This window comes from Crocodylus porosus, unplaced genomic scaffold, assembly GCF_001723895.1.
Source record: "Crocodylus porosus isolate Cpor-Errol unplaced genomic scaffold, CroPor_comp1, whole genome shotgun sequence".
Taxonomy (NCBI): Eukaryota; Metazoa; Chordata; order Crocodylia; family Crocodylidae; genus Crocodylus; species Crocodylus porosus.
The window spans coordinates 147,987,530-147,995,235 of NW_017728906.1; the positions used below are offsets into that span (position 1 = coordinate 147,987,530).

At 42.8% G+C, this 7,706-nt stretch overlaps 1 protein-coding gene across 3 annotated transcripts in view; it reads right to left on the reverse strand.

The window, feature by feature from the left end:
- Positions 1-7,706, reverse strand: part of EPSTI1 (epithelial stromal interaction 1) — a 94,178-nt gene that overhangs the window by 38,491 nt on the left and 47,981 nt on the right. The window lies entirely within an intron of this gene.

A 7,706-nucleotide genomic window follows, 5' to 3' on the forward strand; every position in this document is an offset into this window, starting at 1 on the left:
GGACTGAGGCCTGGGGGACTCCGCTGCCCACTTCTCCCCAGGTCAAATATGACCCATCCATCACCACCCTCTGAGTATGACCCTTCAGCCAATCTGCAATCCATCTGACTGTGTAGGCATCAATGCCACAGTCACCCAATTTTTTAATGAGGATGGGGTGGGAGACCCTGGATTTGGGTAAATATGTTATATTTGGTAGTCAGCAGTAACATGTTCTGCTATGAACAGATGCAACTTGTAAGCCATGAGCCATATGCATCTTTTGGATCAAACAAAAGGCAGGATTCTTCAGATGTTTCATAAACAGAGATGCACTGCCTGGGCCAGACACTATGAAGGGAGGTAGATGGGATGAAGAACAAACTCTGACATAACATCCCAGTGTTAGCAATAGATGGTGGGGTAGGAAGGTTTTCATCAAAGATGGGAATAACCTCACTGCAGTTATACCTGCTTATGTCAGGGCTAGATAGAAAAGAACAGGCCAATCAGCAGCTTTTCTATTTGAAACAGTTACATGGGACTAGATTGTCAGAGAACATAATTCTGCATGTAGCATGTGACATGAGGTACTGTTCCCATCAGCCAGGGGAAATGAAGAATATCAAACCTCCCCAGTGAATACTGCTATAGATCAGTGCCACCTCACAGTTGTTTCCTATTGCTCCTGATGATAAAAACACTCCAGTCACCTGTTACATACCAAATGCATGCAGGACTGAGCCCAACAAGAAGTATTTATCTAACCATCTGCCAAATGGCTGAGTAAAGGTGATACAATAACCTAAATTAATGTTATGCAACAAGATACGAGATGTTACACAGTAACTTTACATTGCTCTGTGGAGTTGTATGTGCCATACCACAGTAAAAAGTATCTTAAAAGATACATTCCTGCAGCAGCATCCAAGGGTATATTTATTCTTTTCCCAAGTTCCTTGCCCTCTACACAGTCGAGGATTCCTTTAACAGTTATGATCTTGGGAAAACACCAATGTCATACAGTAGACTATATTTTTTCATTAACTCAATAAATATATATTTGTTAGATATTATGTATATCTATCTCATTGGAAGCATCTACATATTTGTTAATGCACTTTGGCTACTGCGCATTAAATTTAGTATCTCTAATGTGAGGTACTAAATAAATAAGCATTAGGCTGCCCTAATGCACAGTAGCAAAAGCTTGTTAGTGATACTTAATGTGAAGTAGCTTATTTTTACTGTGCATTAGTGTATTAGCATGCTTTTTGATGTGACTTTAATGTGCAGTAAAATAAGCTATTGCACATTAAAGCACACATGTAGATGTGCCCATTGTGTATCATTTTCTGTCCACTTTCCCCAAGTACAATATTCAGTAAACCTTCCTGATACATGCTTGGTGTACAAAATCAACCTTTTTTTATCATCACACATAATCTTTACTGTAACAAATCTTGACAAAGTCTGAAAATTCTTCTTTAGATACATTTATCCAGTGCTCCCAGAGGGAACAGCATTTCTTAACAGCCTTTATTATGCTTTTTGTAAAAGAGAATGCAACAAGGAAAGAATCATAGAAAAATCAGGGTTGAAAAGGACCTCAGTAGGCCATCTAGTTTAACCTCCTGCTCAAAACAGGACCATTATCAACTAGATCCTCTCAGCCAAGGCTTTGTCTACCCCGATCTTAGAAACTTCCAAGGATGAAGATTCTACAACCTTTCTGGGTAACCTGTTCTAGTGCTTTACTACCCTCCTATTGAGAAAGTTTTTCCTAATATCTAACCTAAATTTCCCTTGCTGCAACTGGAGGCCATTGCTTCTGGTTCAGCCATCTGCCACCACTGAGAACAGTCTAGTTCCACCCTGTTTGGAAACACCCTTCAGGTAGTTGAAGGTTGTTATTAAATTCACCTTCAGTCTTCTCTTATCTAAACTAAATAAGTCCTATTCCCTCAGCCTCTTTTTAGAAGTCATGTGCCCCAGCCTTCTAACCATTTTTGTTGCCCTCTGCTGGACTCTGTCCAATATGTCCACATCCTTTCTGTAGTGGGGGGCCCAAAACTGGAGTACTGTGCCTCATGAGTGCCGAATAGAGGGGAAGAATCGTCATCCTCCTGCAGTACTCCAGCTGAGGCTTCACCAAGGCTGAATACAGCAGGAGGATGACATCCTGAGATTTACTTGAGAAGCATCTATTGATGCAAGCCAGAGTTTGGTTTGCTTTACCAGCTGTGACATCACATTGGTGGCTCATGTTCATCTTGCAGTCAATCACGACCCCCAAGTCTCTTTTGGCCATGGTGCTAGTGAGGGTAGCATCGCCAAGCCCATAAGCATGCTATAGGCTTTTTTCCCCAGGTGTAGTACCTTACATTTGTTGGTATTCAATATCATCAGGTTTTTATATGCCCACTTTTTCAGCCTATCCAAGTCAGCCTGGATCACCAGCCTACCCTCAGGTGTGGACGCTCTACCCCAAAGTTTAGTGTCATTAGCAAACTTGGCCAGTCCACTTCTGACACCAGCATCCACATCGTTGATAAAGACGTTAAAGAGAACAGGTCTAAGGACGGAGCCTTGGGGGACACCACTGGTCATGGAGTGCCATGAAGATTCACTTCCGTCGACCACCACTCTTTGAATCTGGCAATTCTCTCTGAGGTGAGAATCTTATTCATGGGCATGATGTTTACAAGAAAATATGGTGAGAAGGGATAGCATAAATAAAACAGAATCTAAGTCAAAATTACTTTAGAGAAAGATGATAAAAGAGGTAGCACTGAGATAGTGCCAGAAGTCTGCTACAGACCCTCAGGATTGGATCTGAATATAGTAAAATCTAATAATTTAGAGAAAGGAATAATTTAGGGAACTGTATCTTTATGGGAGGCTAACTTCTCAACTATATATTAGAGAAAAAATGCTTATAATCATGGTAGCATCCAGTTATTTCTAGATGTCATTGATTTCTTCAAACCACTGAACCAAGGAGGTGATGCTGTTTTAGACTTTGTTCTGGCAATAAGTGCAGACATTATAGAAGACCTGTTCATATAAAATTATGTTAGACTATAAGAGATCATTACTTGATTCACTTAAATATAAAGGGAAAGATAAATAAAAATACATCTAATAATTTAGATTTTACACTTCTAAAGGGAAAACTGAGAAGTGAAGAGAACTAGTTAGTAAAATTGACCAGAAGGAAGAGGTCAGTGACTTGAATGTGTAGAAGGCAGGGTAGAGATGTAGCGTAATGTATGAGTAGTGTAATGTAATGTATTGTGTACACTGACAATGTGATATGACTGTATGACAGAAGGGGAGCAGCCTGGTGACTGATCATGGACTTCAAATCCTAGAGGCACCTGGAAGCAGGAGAGGAAGCGACGAGAAACCCTGCAGAGCCCGGCTGCTGGACTGCAAATCCCAGAAAACCTGGGGGACAGGAGGACAAGGTGGCAGCCTCTCAGCCCTTGGCTGGGTAGGTGCCAGATTTTCCTGGGGGCTATGGTGCCTGTTGTTAGATGCACTGAAGGGGAGGGAAGCCTCTGCACAGTACAGATGAACCACAGACCAACTGTACATGGTCCCTGACCTACAGATCTACACAGAGCAATTCTGGATGAAAGGCTGGTTCTTGGGAACACCTCTGGAGGTAGGTGAGGGACTCTATGCACTCAATGTATGTATGCCAGTGGTACTCATCACTACCTGTTTACTTGCCCTCTAAGGGTGCATCTACATATGCAGGCATATGCACTTACAGCAGTTCAAATAGAGGTGGTACAAACTTGAGCTGGCACTTTTTGCCTCAGCGCACATATCCAGGCATGCACTTTGGGGCAAATTTAGTGCTTAGAAGGCAAGTAAACAGGTAGTGGTCAGTAACACTGGCATAATTACCCGGGCAGAATAACCCTGCCTGGCTCCTCCTAGATCTGCAGCCAGGAGAAGCTAGAGGCAGGGGCCAGCACCCTGCACCCCCCACCTCCAGCCCCCACCACATCGTACTTACCAGTCCTGGTCCCTGAAGCCTGCACACTGCTTGCCCTGCATGGGCACGCGGTGTGCTTCAGCATGGGGTCAAGGGCCAGCCATAGAGATGCTTTGGCTGGCTATCAGAATGTCTCTGTGGAGGACCGAGCCTCCAGTTTCCTCAGGCCATGGTCTGGGAATTTGCCCTGCCCCGCTTTTTTCCCCTGGGTTTTATTTTGTTACATGGATATCTAAGCACCAAATTCTGCAATGCTTTTTTGTTCCCACACATGCGTCTTGCAGCATCTCAAAGGCATATGTGATTGATGCCTCCTGAGTCAAGGTGGGGGGGGGGCATCTGACTCCCCAGCAGCCAGTCAGCAACTGGGGCTGTGAGGTAATCCTGCCCCCCCCCGCAGTTGGCACGATTGGCCCTGGGGGACCATGGGGATTGCTTTTCCTGGCGCCCCCACTCCATGGCTGGTGCTCTCAGAGAGGGCACCAGCCCTCTCACCTGCCCCCCTGCCCACTGCCTAGGCAAGGAACACTGCTGTCAAGGGGTGCACCAGCACTCTTAGGGGATGCACATGCATCCCCATGCACCCCTTGTGTGCCGCCACAGCTCAAAGGGGTTTGAGACACTGCAAGAGGTACATGCATGCTTGTCTGGACGTGCCCTAAGTGTATGTTGTTATACTGTGAATGCTTATTTACCTATATTTGTCCTTTCCCGTTGGCCTGTTGGCCTGTGACCCTAACCCCTAGGATACTCAATATAAAGTAATCCCTCATTGGCTGTAGTGATTGGCTGCAGGGATTTGTTACAGTAGCTTATAAACTAAGTGAAAGATGTCTAAGCTTTTGTGAGTCCAAGTTCACTTAATCAGATGTAGATGAATGTATAGATTCTATATTGTAGAACGCTTCCAATTTCTTCTGGTCAAAGATGCAGAAAGTCATATGGAACTTGTTCCCCATTCAAAGGGGAAACAGCTGTAGAAAAGGGCTCCTGAAAATGGTAGAAGCCATTTGTCAGGAGATATTGTCAGGCCCAGATTAAGCTCTTAAGTCAGTTGGAGGGGGAGAACAAAGTCTATGCAGCCCTTTGCAGCTACTAAATTTAGGGTCATGCCTATTTTTATTTTGTGCTAATGCTATATTAAAGGACTCACTAGACCCAGATAAACTTTTTGATACACAGCCACTTGCATGAAAATATCCCTAGTGATTCAAATTAATATTTTTACAACAATGACATTGTCCTGCTATGCTTCTTTTGAAATAGTAACAACTGTTCATAAATTAGTATTTGAATATCCAAAAGGAATGCTTCCTTTTCAGATGTTGATCTTTTATCTTCAGTGGTCATGGCTACACACGTAACTAATGTAAAGCAATACACTCTGGAGACTATAGCTCCCAGGCATGCTATTTGAATGTGCACCCAGGAACAATAAACCCCGGAGTTTATTGCCATTTGAATATGCACCTGAGAGCACAGCACATTTATCTGGGTCAGAACAACCCAGGCTGGCAGGGGGCTCCAAGGTTCAACCTGCCATCCCAAGGCTGCTCCTCCCAACTCCACATGCTGTGGAGGGTTGGCTGAGGCACAAGGATGCTTCAGCATGGGGCAAGCCAGGAGGCAGAAAAAAATTAGCATTCCTTTCTCAGTGCAATGAAAACTTCATCTGAGTCCACAAACAACAGCAATCCATTACTATGCGCAGGTTTGAAAGTAGAGTCCGGGGTTTCCAATGAGTTTTGCCTCTGAAGCTATAGTATTCCAGTTGTCTCTAAAATGCTGTATTTCCTATTTCAAGTCAGATATAATTTCAACCTAACGTCTGTTACCAACAAAATTTCAAGAATCAAGCTCCCCTCCTCAACATTCAGAAAGACTTCTACACTGTCCAGTGTAGTCAAAGACTTGAGGAAATCTTCCAGCCTCCTTGACTCTGACTGAGTCTCACTGTCTTGTTGAAGTAAATGACTGCAGCAAGTACACCAGTAATGCTCAGAAGATAGCATTCAACAGAACCAATAACTTGAATGTATGCACTTCACTTTACCTAGCTAACAACTTGTATAGGAAGAAGCCTATTTTTTTCCAGTCAAAGTATTCCATGATTCCAAACTTCTACTGAAGAGAATGTATAGGAGATTCGCACATCCAGAAAATGTATTCTTTAATCAGCAGTCTCCTTCACTTAAGGCCCAGACAAAAGTGCAGCTCCTGGGTGTAACTCATGGCAATTCATAGAAATGACCATGAGTTAGACTGATCCTCCTGATCCAACATATGTTAGCTGTTGGATCGGCAGCATGGAGGATTGGCTCCATTTGGAGCCAATACAGAGAGAGAAGCTACATCTTCCTATGGTTCCACCCCCTTTCCTCTCCAATATCCAAGAACCTATCCAACAGAATAATATACTGCTGCCTGAATTCATTTAAATTCACTATTGATACTTTGGCCACCAACAGGCCTCTAAATGTTTCTCCATTGCCAAGAATAATCTTTGTACTGACTACTTTGATATTCTGAAAGTCTTTCATAGATTTTTTATGACTTCTCACTTGATAGTGTGAACCCTGCCTTCTAGCAAAGAACACTACCTGATTTTCTTTTCTTTGCACATTGGTAATAGCAGACACTGTGCAGTGTAAAGCATTTTAATCCTGGCTCCACGTGAACTAAACTCTTTCTGATCCATGTGATAATTTGGAGTACAGGAGACTGAGAAAATTATGATCCCTTACCATCAACCAGCATTATTTTAACCATTTCAAACAGTTCACCCTCAGTTTTTAAACTGAATCTTATAATCATTTCCCATTCCAAGTCTCTGATACACATGCACATTCAGACTGAAGACTGTTTTCAGTTGTGAGGTTTTCCTACCATTTTGGGTTTTTTTGAGTTTCCATCATTTCTAGAAAATTCTGCATTCCGTATGTGTGCCATTTCCTTGCTCTTTACTTCAAAAGTTACTGCATTTTCTTTGTTACCCAAAATAATGTAGTTAAGTATTTAAAAATGGTTTTCTTCCATGGACGTTGCTCATTTTTCTTATTCTTTTCTTTCCATTTCTGCACCTCTAACTTATGATACATTTTTCTAGCTTTTGGATTCTCAGTTATTGGTGAGATACCAACATAGGCTGAATCAACTGGTAATGCACATCTCGTGTACAGTAGCATAACTGTAGGGGTGTGGCAGTAATCAGGGCAGCAGCCCTGGACACTACTTTTGCAGTGGGGGAGGGAAGGAAGGGAATGCAAAAATAGTCATGGCTGCAGCAGCAACCGAGTGTGCCACTATCATCAGCACAGCAGCAGACAGCTGTGCATCGTGGCTGTCCCAGATGCAGCATTATCCTGCTGTGCCTTAGCTCACATAGCACAAGTTTCTCTGATATGCATATCTACAATGCAGGGTTTTCTTTCACAACTATGACTATTTTTGCTTTGATTTCATCTTTTAAAGGAAGAGTTATTTAAATATTAATGATTTTAAAGTAAAAAAATAGTAATTTTTATCTGTAAATCACTTGTGATTTATTAAAAGTGCACCGACAAGTGCAAAGTGATGCACTTGGGGAAGATCAACTGGCACCATACCTACAGGTTGGGGAACTCAATTCTTGTCAGTACAGAGGCGGAAAGGGATCTTGGAGTCATCATTGACTCCAAGATGAACATGGGCCGGCAGTGTGGGGATGCAGTCAGGAAGG